The sequence below is a fragment of the Argiope bruennichi genome, chromosome 1 (genome assembly GCF_947563725.1).
Source record: "Argiope bruennichi chromosome 1, qqArgBrue1.1, whole genome shotgun sequence".
In the NCBI taxonomy this organism is placed as follows: Eukaryota; Metazoa; Arthropoda; class Arachnida; order Araneae; family Araneidae; genus Argiope; species Argiope bruennichi.
The window spans coordinates 54,389,416-54,402,532 of NC_079151.1; positions in this window are offsets into that span (position 1 = coordinate 54,389,416).

The window sequence follows — 13,117 nt, forward strand, 5'->3', positions numbered from 1 at the left end:
AATTCTACAAGTCTTCAAATTTAAATATATATGCACAAAGATTAAAGGAAACATAAAACTTTTTTTTTCCCTTCATTGTTAATTTTTTTTGTTTATTTATTATAATTATTATATTTTTTTATTTCTTTATTAGGAATGTTATTTTTTAAATTGATTTGAGACTAAACTTTATTATCAAAACTCAATCATAATAATTGACAAATAATTAAATTTACAAGCAGAATTTTTAATAAATATATTTCAGATAAACTTTTTCTGAAGTTTAAAAAAAAAAATGAGGCATTTTACATGACATTTTACAATTTTGTTGAAGAGGATTTCACAAAGGCATATGAATAAATTTGCGTTTACCGAATATTTTCATTTAATGTCAATGAATCTTAAGGCTCTCGCTAATGTAAAAAAAATAGGTTTATTATTATTATTATTATCATTATTACAAACTTGCCAAAAGAGCATTTTCAGTTACACGCACATTGAACATTCAGTTTATAACTGCCTCTTACCATGACATAACAATTTCTACTTTTTGAAATGAAATGCTATATGTTTAGTAAATGAAATAGTTTGTATGAATAGTAATAGTAAATGAAATAGTTAGTATGAATAGTAATAGTAAATAAAATAGTAGTAATAGTATAAATAATATTTTTATTAGCTCTTTAGATTAAACAAAGACCGATCTTAGATTTATTCTCTACTGCTATTGATGATTCTGTACGATTATGATAAGCAATGAATGGTGATGCTAAGGATGTTGATATATTTATACTTCGTTCTTATTTGACATTTCAAATAGCTGTATGTCCTGGTCAGATGCTGTTGTTTTATATATTCATAGTTTAAACTTAAATTCGAGGATGTAGTGCAGACAGGTCTACCTTCAAATCTGGAGTAGCTTCAAAATATAGTAGAATCAATTTTTTTTTTTTTTTTTTTTTTTTACTTTACAAGCAAGAAGGTGTAGGATTTACATTTTAATGAAGTAAATCCTACACCTTCATAGATTGTGCAATCCTTATGGATGAATCCTAGATTCTCGATGGACAAATGACAAATTCGAAACCAGGTTCTGAATTGTTAAATATGAAATATAAACAAGTTTCTGATATTTACTTTAGAGCATTTTTTTCCAATTTGAATATCTATTGCTTTGTGATATCTGGTACTATGAGTTAATAGATTTGAGCAGATATGCGAAGAAGTTTCTTATACATGAGGGTCAAATTTCAAAGTGCGTTGTTTACCCTCTTGGAAAATGGTGCTTGGCTATTCTCTACATTAAAAACTTTTTCACTGTTCTGAAATCTCTGTGTGGTATTTTTAATCAAAACTCTTTTTAAAAAACTAAATCATGCTTTTCAAGACAATTGTACAAGAATTAGACTGCTTAGATTAACTGGTATCGGCATAAGTTGAAAGCTTTTATTTCTAGACCTCTCCATTCGTCAAGCGAATATATTATTGATAACATTTTAAGTTTACTAACTTCTCATTTAACAATATATTCCTGAACGACGAGAATTCCCAAATGAGTTGTAGAAGACGAATGTTTATATTCACATCATTTAATGGCCAAATAAATTATATCCAAAAAAGAAAATGTGTGGGAAAATGGATTTCCAATTACATCTTGCCAATTTAAGATTCTAAAAAAATGCATGGCATTTAAAGCATTTCAACAGTAAGTTCCCGGATGCTGTTTATCAAATAGAGATCCATTAGATTTAAAATATTTAAAAAAATGCATTTTCTAAAAAAATGAAGATGGTTACTTTGTCAGCGACAAGAAGAAGTTAATAATCATACTGTTACGTAGCAATTAACTGATACGCTTAACAGATAGAATTCTATTCCGAGTGACAGGCATGATTATATACAAGAAAACGCAGCGCGGCACACACAGAAGTAAGAAAAGGAAAAAAAAGGGGATGAACAGATGATGACTAGCCTTATATAACATAGGATTTCCGGTCACGCGCCAATGTGATGACCTTTGACACCTTTTCAAGGGCACAGAAGATATCACTTTCATTTGATACCAGTACTGATGGCACATTATTTTTACAAAGGGATTAATTAAACCGAAAGTGGAATTGGATCACGAAACAAGAGAATATTTTAGAATGAAGTTACGATGGGCTAAATTAAAATAAAGTCTTAGAAATTAATTTGGATTAAATTAAGAGTTTAAAATATCATTACATATACGGAGTGGTCTCGCAGAAACTTTCTCGCATATTCTCCAACACAAGTGTTAAAACCTCTCCCCTTCTGTATTGTGGACCTTGGGTAAAGCCATGAATGTCTTGCAGGCATTGGCGAATAATAGCTACGAAATAAAGATCCTTGGCATGAATCGATCATTTTTACCGAATTTATAGTGCAAATGCCTTTTCTCTGATCATATGAAACCAAAATTTGACACCAAACTGCAGTTGTAGTCAAAGGGTCACATACCGAATTTCATTCATTTAAATTGGTGCGGTTACATATATGCGATAATAGAAACCGATAGGTGATCAACCCTTTGACGGATTTAGATCAAAATGTAATAAATATTTTCTATAGATGCTAAACCTGTATGGCAAATTTTATCTGTCTATCTCTTTATGTTTTGTAGCAATCAATTGTATTTGTACTCGAACAGCTAGACCGACAGACTTCCTATCGATGGATTTTGTTCAAAATTTAATGGAAATTTATAAATTTAATCTAAAAGCTATGTACCAAATTTCATTCTTATAAATCAAAGTATTTTTGAGTTATTTATTTACAAATAGACAGACATAATTCCAAAAATTTATTTGGGAGATCTGAACCTGCAGATTCATCAAGATCTAGAATTCGAATTTTTCGACGGTTTATGCTTTCTCTTTATATACTTAATGTACGAATAAATAAATAAATAATAATAGTAACACTAAATAAATAAATAAAAAAATTAAAAAAACAATGTCAATTTTTACTTTCTAAAGCGGACATTTCATTGAGTGAGTATAATCAACTAAATTATCATTTCCACTTGATACTATTGACTTAGTTGAAATTTCATCAACATTCACTTCCACTATCTATAAAACCCTTTTGCCCTACTGTTTATTAGTATTTCTTCTACTCATTTAAAAATAAATAGACTTCATTTTTGAGAAAAAAAGAACCAATTGCATATTTAATGTTAATTACAATCATTAAATTCACTGCTATTTTTGAAGTAAAATATGAGATATTTTAGACGTGAAAAACAAGGAATTACTTCACTTATCCTCAAAACTTCCTCACTCCAACCTCAAAGTTATTTTATGCGTTTTTTATACTTTTTATGCTTATTGTTCTGGCAGGCAAAATTCCAGTGATAATATATTCAAGTTCCCGAAAAATTTTCCATCTCGTTTTTTTTCACCCGAACCGTAACTTAATTCAGTCATGATGTTATACCTCTCTCAGTTCCTCATCTGTCATTACGCAGTTTCCAGTTCATGTTGGAAAATTTCCTGGAAATGATTCCCTGATGAGATGGCAGCGTTTAATGTTCTTCCAGGAGGAGAAAAATTTCCAGAAAAACACTTTGAAACTCTCTAACTTTATTGACGTCGTACGGATATTTTTTGCATCTCGTTCGAAGTCCATTATGGGAAACTGTTTGACTGAGCTCCATAAAGCTTTTCCAGAAATGGAATACCCGATATTTTTGGACGTAACATCTGTCCGTTTCAGAATCTTTTTCTGTGGTTATAAAATGCTTTATGTCTTAATATCAAACTTTAAACAAATGCGAGCAAATTTCGGGAATTAAAGTAGATTGCAGATGATTTCGTGCTTAACAATGTGATTGAGATAGAGAGTAAGGAAACGAATTTATAGTTTTGAAGTGACGCAGTGATTTCTGTAGTATGATATGCTACTTATGAAATTTATACAAAATATTTAAATTTAAAATTTGTGTTTCTATTAACTTTCATTTTGGATTACTCTTCAATAATAATAAAATATCAATATTAATACATTGGGGGGTTAGATTTTAAGTATTTTAATTTAGATGATTTCTAAGAAATCATTAACCATTGTAAAAGCGTTATATCTTGCCGATCTGTATTTCAGAACAGAACAAATATATATAAAAAAATTCCAAAAAATGTACGAAGTCAGAATATAGGGAAGAATATTCTAAGTTCTAAATGTGCTAGGGCGAATGAGATTAGAACAAACAATAAGTTCTGATTCTCGATCACGGAAACTTTTTTCTTACATGTTAATCTATACTAAAAATAAAGAATAATGTGTTTGGTGCGCATTGGTGCTTTATAGAGCAGATTATTTGGCTACCAAATTTGGCGTAGATTTATTTTGGAGGATGGAAATGTGTACTTTAAAATTTTTTAATTAATTAGAAATTTAAGCGTGATTTTGTTAAGCGTTAGATAATGCTCGAAAATATTATCTCAAAAAATTGATTTTGCAACATTTTAAAATTTAAAAAGTTTTTTTTTCAATAATATTAATTCAATAGCCACGTATTGTTTTACTAAATGTTCGCTATTTCTTAATACATATGCAATGACATCTCTTAATCTAATTTAAATCCTAATTTATTACTTTTGTATCTTAATTTAGCCCATATTTATTCTATGACGTTCTTTTATTTCCTGATTCGATTCTCACTTTTTTATTTAATTAATTCGAACAAGCACTTAATAAAACTGTTGATTCCGCACCAGGAACACAGAGATAAAAATCTCTGGCATTCACACATACTTTTCAAAATTACCTCAGATTCCCTTGCCTGAATCGGCATGTGGCAAAGAATTTCCTATCAGAATCTTATAGTTAAATCACTGAAGGAAAAAATTTCGGCGCCTTTCGCTCTTATATCGCGATATATACTGATGCATCTCTTATCGCTTGTTCTCTGTACATAATATGACTCCCGTGCTGAAATGAATCGAAGTTAAAATTTCAGAAATTTTATCTATTCGGCTATGCATCTGCAAAATTATGTTTACATTCATATACTTAAAATGTTGATTTTTGACAATAGATTCTATTGTTGTAATGAAATTCAATTGTCTACATTGTATTATGAAATAATGAATCGAAAGATTCTCTTCCACCGTTGAAAGCTAAGAATTTTTCAGCTACTTATCAGAGTAGTATAAGGGAGGAATAAGAAAGAAAAATTGTATTACTGTAAAAGAAATGTGCAATTTGAAATCGATTAATAGAACATTTCGGTTTTTAATGGCAATATAATGTCACGAGATTCGATTCCATTAGGAAGGATCATGTAAATTTATTCCATTCGGATCAGTAAAAGGAAAAGAACCGGTGTAAAGCTATTATCACATATAAGTCAATATATAACCCATTACTTTTTTAATGTTTGTCAGATGCTTAAAAGTTCTTTTTTGATGTAATTATGAGCATCAAATGATAATTAAGAAATTAAAATAAAAATAGTTTTGGTGAACTAACTACTTTGTATTCAAAGATGTATATTAGGTTATATATTACCATTTTTATTGAATATTATTTTGTAGAAGTGTTTTAAAAGTCAACACTTTTCTGAACTATCGATAATGTGAAAGAGAATATAAATATGAAGCAATCAATAATCTTTATTAAAATGGATTAAAATTGGATTCATTGAGAGTTATAAGCTATTAATTTTAAAATATTAGAATAATTAGTTAGTTAAAGCTAATTAGTCTAACAAAATCATTTGGGAATATTATTAGAAATAGAGGGGATTTTTTCCCCTTGATCATTGAATGTCAGTGCTTCTCACGTTGGATTATAGTATATGATTAACTACGTTTCATCTATTATTCAATGGGCGAATACTTTTCTTCAAGATTCTTGAATTACTTTATCGCTGTGATCGAAGAGCTGAATATAAAGTACCCAAGAAAATGTACGAATGCATGTCTTGTCATATTCAAATCTTTAAATTTTATTTCTCGAATATTCGCACTTCTGAATCGGAATACCAATATCCGGTTTACTAATACTACTTCGATGTCCGATGAAACCTGGAAACGAATTTCAGGATTCATGCTCTCGTATCGATTAATCGATTTATTTCGAAATGTTACTGATGAAATATCGGTGTGCTGCTGAGGCATTCAGTTTAATTTCTTAATCGATAAAGCTCAATATTAAAGTTAAATACGAGAAATTTATTTTGGGGGATTTATGTCACAAAGCAGAGTGTGGAACACTGGAATTAAAAGGATATTAATGGGAATTCTATGATAGCTCTTTTAAAACGTGGAAATGGTTAATTTAAAGCGGTGATAATCTACATTGATTATAGACTTTGATTAATTTCCTAAACGGCTGATGAGAACAGAGTATCGCCAGGCTCATAAATACCTCATGTTGATTTACTTATCCAGTCAATTAGTTGTTATAGGTTTTCTAATGGGTTTTATTGTTCTGCTGTTAATACTGTCGAGGTTCTTTATTACATTCCGTCTAATTTTAACGACGCATATTCTTTATTAAAAGAGTTCGGATGGCATGTAATTTTACTATTGAACTTGTTTAATTCGAAATTTTGCCTCTTCCTTTGAATTTCTTGTTAATTAATATTAAAACATCATTTATAATTTAAATGAATTCGTTCCTATAGATTTTTCAAAAGGTTTGATTGTTCTGCTGCTAGTATTGTCGAGTCTCTTCGTTCTGTCCATTTTTAATAAGAGGAATTCTTTATTAAAAGATTTCGAATGACATTTAATTTTATAAATGGCTGATTCGAATTCTTCGGTAATTCGAAGTTTTGTCTGTTTCTTCAAATATCCAATTAATTAATATTAAAATATAGTTTATAACTCGAATTAATTTGTTGTTCTTAATTTTCAAATAGTTTTATTGTTCTGCTGCTAATACTGTTGCGTTATTTATTAAGTTCTGCATATTTTTAATTATAGAAATTATTTTTTTAAAAAGTAACTCAGATTTCTTTTAATTTTATAATGGAGTTTTCCTACTGAGAATTCGTCAATAATTCGAAGTTATGGACCTTTCTTTGAATTTCATGTTTAAACACAGTTCATAATTTGAATTAATTTGATTAATTAAAGACCAAAATTAAAAATTATTAAAACATTTTAATTTTTTTCATTTTAAATTTTGCTTTATTTCGTAAGTGCAACGTGGTTTTCTTTCTGTTTAATTGAAATCTTCAAAAATCTACACAGTAGTCCAACATCAATTTGTACCACAGATTGGGAAACGAAATCTGGTTAGCAATAGAAGTTATACAGTACCCTATAACATATAAATGATTTCCTCTTTTTGTTGTAAAGCTCAAAACATATGATTGTAAGATTCCACACTTTTACAAGTTTTAAAGTAGTAAATAGATAGATAAAAACATTTTTTAATAAGCTTTTAAACTTAGGCATTAAAAAATAGAAAACTTTTTAAATCAAAACTCTGGAGGTCTAAAGAAAATGCGTAAATGCAGGAAAAAATTAAGCACAATAAACGTCATAAAAAAGAAAATTCCAAAACATTGTTTAAAAATTAAAAAGTATATAAAAAACTCTAGTCCTTATAATTTTTTTGACTTCCAGATTTTTGATAAAAGATTACTTCCTTCTTTTTGATATTTTAATTAAAACGTGGTTTTACAAGCTTCTTTAGTTTTATTATTTCAAATTATTTTTGAGTAAAATGTAGACGTATTATCTAAATGAGGCATTTTGTGATGTTTTATCACAAATTAAGGAACATTAAGGCGAAATTTGAAGAAAAAAATTATTTTTAAAACATGTGCAAATTTTTATATCATTTATGATATCAACTTTTGCTATAAGTCTTAAACGGAAACTGATTATTAAGTTTAACATTACCATCTAAATTTCTTATTAAAAAAGTAATTTTCTGATTACCTCACAATTACCTTTCGCTAATATGAGAACAAGCTGCGAGAGATGAAAATTTCTTTTTTTCCTCTTAAATCCCCAACTAATTCTCTCCGCAAATTACCTTTTCTCACTTAACATCCAACCCTTAATTAAGTCGTTGCAAGAAGGCCATTAATAATTAATTAATTAATAGTTCATTAATTACAACAGCTAGGGAACGGGAGAAGTGATACTGTGAAGTAATAAACAAATTCCTTCTTCATATAATTTTTTTAAATATCTTCTTTTTTTTTTTTTTTTTTTCGAGCGGCGTCTTTCTTGCATCGTAAAATCTACACGAACCTCCTTCGTGACCAAGTCTCATCCATCAATTCTCTCTTAGATCACCGATATTTGGGGAGTAGATTATGTTTTCTAGTTTTCACAGCTGCAGTTACGCGGATAGAAAAAAAAAAAAAAAAAGTGTACGTAGAAACATAGGAAGTACTTATATATAAAAGAGCATTTTTACCATTTTGCGTTTGGGCGGTTTCGTGCGAGCGTGTTTTGCAAAACGGTCTATAAAGCTGTTACGGAATTTAAAATCTCGATTCAAGGGAACGGGAGAACGCGTTCTTTTCACGTGTTGATAAATTTTTTCCGATTCGTTCGCTCATCGGCGTGTTGCTACTGGAGCAATCTTATGGTTTCGATATGTTTGGGTAGGGTTTGTAAATAGAGGTATAAAATAGCTGAAGAACCAAAGAGATCTTCTTGAGTTATTTACTGGCAAAAAGAAAGTTTTTCCGATTGCTTATTCCATGTACGAATCGGAATTCATCTGTCTGAATCAATTTTATACATCTTTTCATGATCTGGATATTTTCGAAATTGTTTTTCAGTAGCGGATGTAAATGTTGCTTTTGAAATCGTTACTCTAAGTGCCCTATTGTGCTGATGTAATATTCTATTATTCTAAAAATAATATAGAATAAAATAATATTCTATATTATTTTTAGATTTCAGCGAGTCTAGAAGATATTATTAAGAATTTTAAAATATTATTATGGATTTTTTTTATTTTTATTAAAATATGAACATAAAATGGATTGCTTAATTTGTTATATCAATGCCTTGTTTTTGAAACTACAAAAGATATTTTGCGATAGGAATTGAATTTTGAATCTTAATTATATTGCAAGACTGTCCAACAGTACCAATTATCTTAACTTTCTACATTAATGGGAAAATTTTTTCAGCTTAATGGATTTATCTGTATCATGTGGATCTTAGTGAAATTTCGAGGGTGGGCCAGTTATTCTTTAGTTCTGAATTCGAGATTCTAGTCTTTATTTTCAAACAGATTAAAGAGAACTTGTATTCATATAATTTGAATTTCGATTTTGGACTTGATGGAGTCCAATCTGGAACCGTAATCCGCTAATACCAAGTCCTAAGCTCTGCAGTTTTTCGTTTTAAATAAGAGGCGAAAGGATACTTCAAGTATTGTAACATTTTCATGCTACATTTTTTGTTTTTAATTAATAATCTTTATATGGAATTTGAATTTGATAATTTTTAAAAAGAACAGTTGGAAAAAGTAAAACTTAAAGGAAACATTACTGGTTGACAGGACTTACGGCAATGTAAGACAATTCATCATGTTGATGCTGTACGATAATCCATCACGACAATGTACAAGATAAGAGGACGATAATGCAAGAAAGATGAAATGAGACCTAGTTGCAACAGGCATCTCACAAAAAAATAAAGCCGGCGTCCTGGAATTGGGGTAGCGCGTCTTCCCCGAAATCTGGGCGTCCCGGGTTCGAGTCCCGGTTTGGGCGTGGTTGTTCTATCTGTGAGATGTGTGAATGTGCCCTCCTGTATAAAGGGGTTGTGCAAGCGAATGAGTGTTGCGTGAGTAGCAAAGTCGCCCTCTTGACCCTAGTTAGCGCTACTATAAAAACAAGTGGCGCTCCCCCTCCGGCTTAAATCGCTGTCTTCGTAACAGCGGGCTTGTCAGTGGCACGTGCCATAAGAAACAACAACGATAAAATAAACACGTTGGCGTTTTATAAGTCTACTTTAAACTTTTGGCACCATTAGTCTGCTTTTTACTTTCTCATACAGATATTACAGAAAAAATATAGTAACCGTAAAGAAAAAAAAAAATCTAATTTGAGATTTTGACGAATTTCCGCGTTTCAGACGTCCCTGAGTTCGAAAAAGATAAAAAAATTAAGGAAAATTTCCGCCCTTCTGCCTGTCTGTGACGAAAATAACTCAAAAACACTTTGAGCTAGACGAACGAAATTTGGTATATGGTTTTTATATCAAATTTTCAGATTAGCATTAAATTTTGAGCGAAATTCGCTTAGAGCAAGTCTGTTTGACTATCAGACAACACGATAACTACAAAACGAAGAGAGCCAGATGAATAAAATTTGTTGCACTGATTTAACATCTAAACCGTAGACACCTATCCAGTTTTGAGCCAAATATGACAAGGGGTTGACTGTCTGTCGATTTGTACTTTCAAAAGCATATAAACGCGATAATTCAAACATTCATTGACTTAGATATATCAAATTTCAAATCTGATTCTGCAATTACAAGTGTAATGTCTTGTCGAGTTTTGTAGTTTCAATCGAATGGGATAAACGCATCTAAAACACAAATTCGATTTTCGGATGCTATTAATCGCATGTCAGAGAATAATCGCCAAAAAATTGCCAAAGATCACACAACAGATTCAGTAAAGATGCTAATTTCCTGCTAAAGATTAATATTTCGTAATTAATCTACGCCAGTGTCATCCAAGATATTCTCTGGGATAACACCATTATTCGGAAGTATGCGAGAAATACTTGGGACCATTCCCGCTGGTTGGTGAAAATATTAACTGTCTGGAAAAACTTTTATATTGTTTCCTCCTTTCCATCTATGAATACTTGAGCGGGATGTCCTGCCAATATGAAGTTATTATCTCTATGTAATCTAACTCCTGTAACCTATATAAGGCTTCCTTCACGTGACTCTTTACTTGATATCAGAGTTATGCCTTAAATAGTTAATAGGATAGTAAAAAACAGTCCAATGTTGTCCAAAAACAGTCCTAGTATCAATTGTTTTGGTTTGGATACTTTTTTTATTCATCTGTGGGGGTTCAAATTGAGTATATTTGTCAGAAGACTTTCCTTTAAAAGAATAGTTTAGATAGGAAAAAGGAATAGTAACATATAATAAAGAATATATAAAAGAATAATTTAGAAAGCAAAAAAAAGTTTTTGTTCTTCTCCTTCATATATGTTTATTCTGTAATTTTTAAATGGAAATTGAATAGTCGCTATGCTGTATATTATATCTTATGGCACTATTTGAAAAATTTGGATTTTGTTTAGTTTGTTATATGTTATTTTTAGACTTTAAAAACACTTAAATGGATGATAAAGTATTAATCACAAAATTTCATTTTTGAAGTCATTCATATTTTTTCTAGAAAATTTAACGTGAAACGAATGCATTTGAAAACTTGTCCATGTGGTCATATTTGGAATTTCCATACCTTCATTTTGGGTGTGGAATTAACTTAAAGTGATTAGATATATCAATTTTTTTAATTCTTTGATTACCGAATTTATTCTAAGAATATTTTTATCAGATAAATAACGAACGAGTAAAATATATTTACTTCTTCATTAATTGAAATGTGAAGCTTGTCTATTTTAAACATCAGTTTTTTTTTTTTTTTTTAATAGCAGTAGTTGAAATCCAGCGAAATAGGTCTTAGATAAAACTAGAAATCCATCTTGGCGATCACAAGTCAAAGAGGCTTCCTGAAATAATTATTCTTTTATTTAGTTCAATATATATCCGAAAATTGGGAATATAAGGTCAAAAGACAATCTTATTTACACACGCGTTTACTATAATTAAATTTGTTAGGTTTTAAGTAATTTACAAATAAATAACTATTATAAAAAATATATGCAATAATTTCATTTTAATTATGTTCAAAAATTATTATTTTCTACCCGCTTAAATGCAACTTTAAAAAAAATGGGCCGTGGTGGCCTGTTGGTAAGGTCACGGCTTGTGAGTCATAGGGTTTCAGGTTCGAGACCCCATTCCACCAAAGAATCGCCGTGTAAGGGGGTCTGTTGCACGATAAATCCGTCAGGGCCAAACGTCCTTCCGTTAGTGTGATGTGGTGTGGAGAGGGGGGTGCCAGCTCAGGTGTCGTCCTCGTCATCTGACCGCGGTTCAAAATCGTGTTCATGTTGTCTTCAGACCGCGCGGCAGCATTAGGTATGTCCCAAAATAGCCCTAGTGCTGCTTTAAAACGGGACGTTAATGTTACTAAACTAAACTAAACCAACTTTAAAAAACACTTTAACTTTTGAATTGAATGTTATTCCCACGCCTCTAGAAATGTAATAGATGTAGCTTTAACTGCTATAAACTACTGCCATAGCAATTCGATAGATTTGGTTCCAACTTCAGCCCAAAAATGGGGAATCTCCATTTTATACAGTCAAAACATCGATAACTTCTCCCTTCGCTTGATATTCTGAACGATGAAAATACGTCGCACTTTTTCCACTGTTTTCATGCCTCGGACTCGCTGATATTAATACCGAAAACAACATTTAAGTTCCCTCTCCTACCCTGAAAGTTAAACAATATACTAAATTATGGATTTTTATCAATAACTGCATTTCAACCAACATCCATTTATCTAACATTATACGCATATTTGCTATTGAAAAAACAGCATAAGCAAAGTGTTAAAAATGTTTCTTATTGTTGCCAAAATTAAAAGTCTAACTTGTAAAGTTTCCCCAATGGATGAAACGACTACTCTTTTATTTATTTCAATATATACTTTAAAGTTAAGAATCTGAGGCAAGAAAAAAAAAAAATATTCTAACTTACACGAATGCTTGCTACAACAATATTTGTTTAAGTATTTTTAGCAAATAAATAGAAAACAAAGAAAAGAGCACATAAGCGAGGTGTTAAAAATTATAAACGAGTTTCAATTCTTAACGTCCATTATCAGCGTCTGTTTTCCGATAGCAAAAATTCGAACACAACAAAATAGGCTTAACTCCAATCCTATTCCTTACTGTTGCCAAAAGTAAAAGTCCAACTTGGAGAAGGCCATAAATCAGCGGCCGGTTGAAACGGTTACTCTTTTATTTAATTTCGCCACCCAAACAGCGAAACAAACGATTCTCTCTTTTCTCTAAATATCAAAT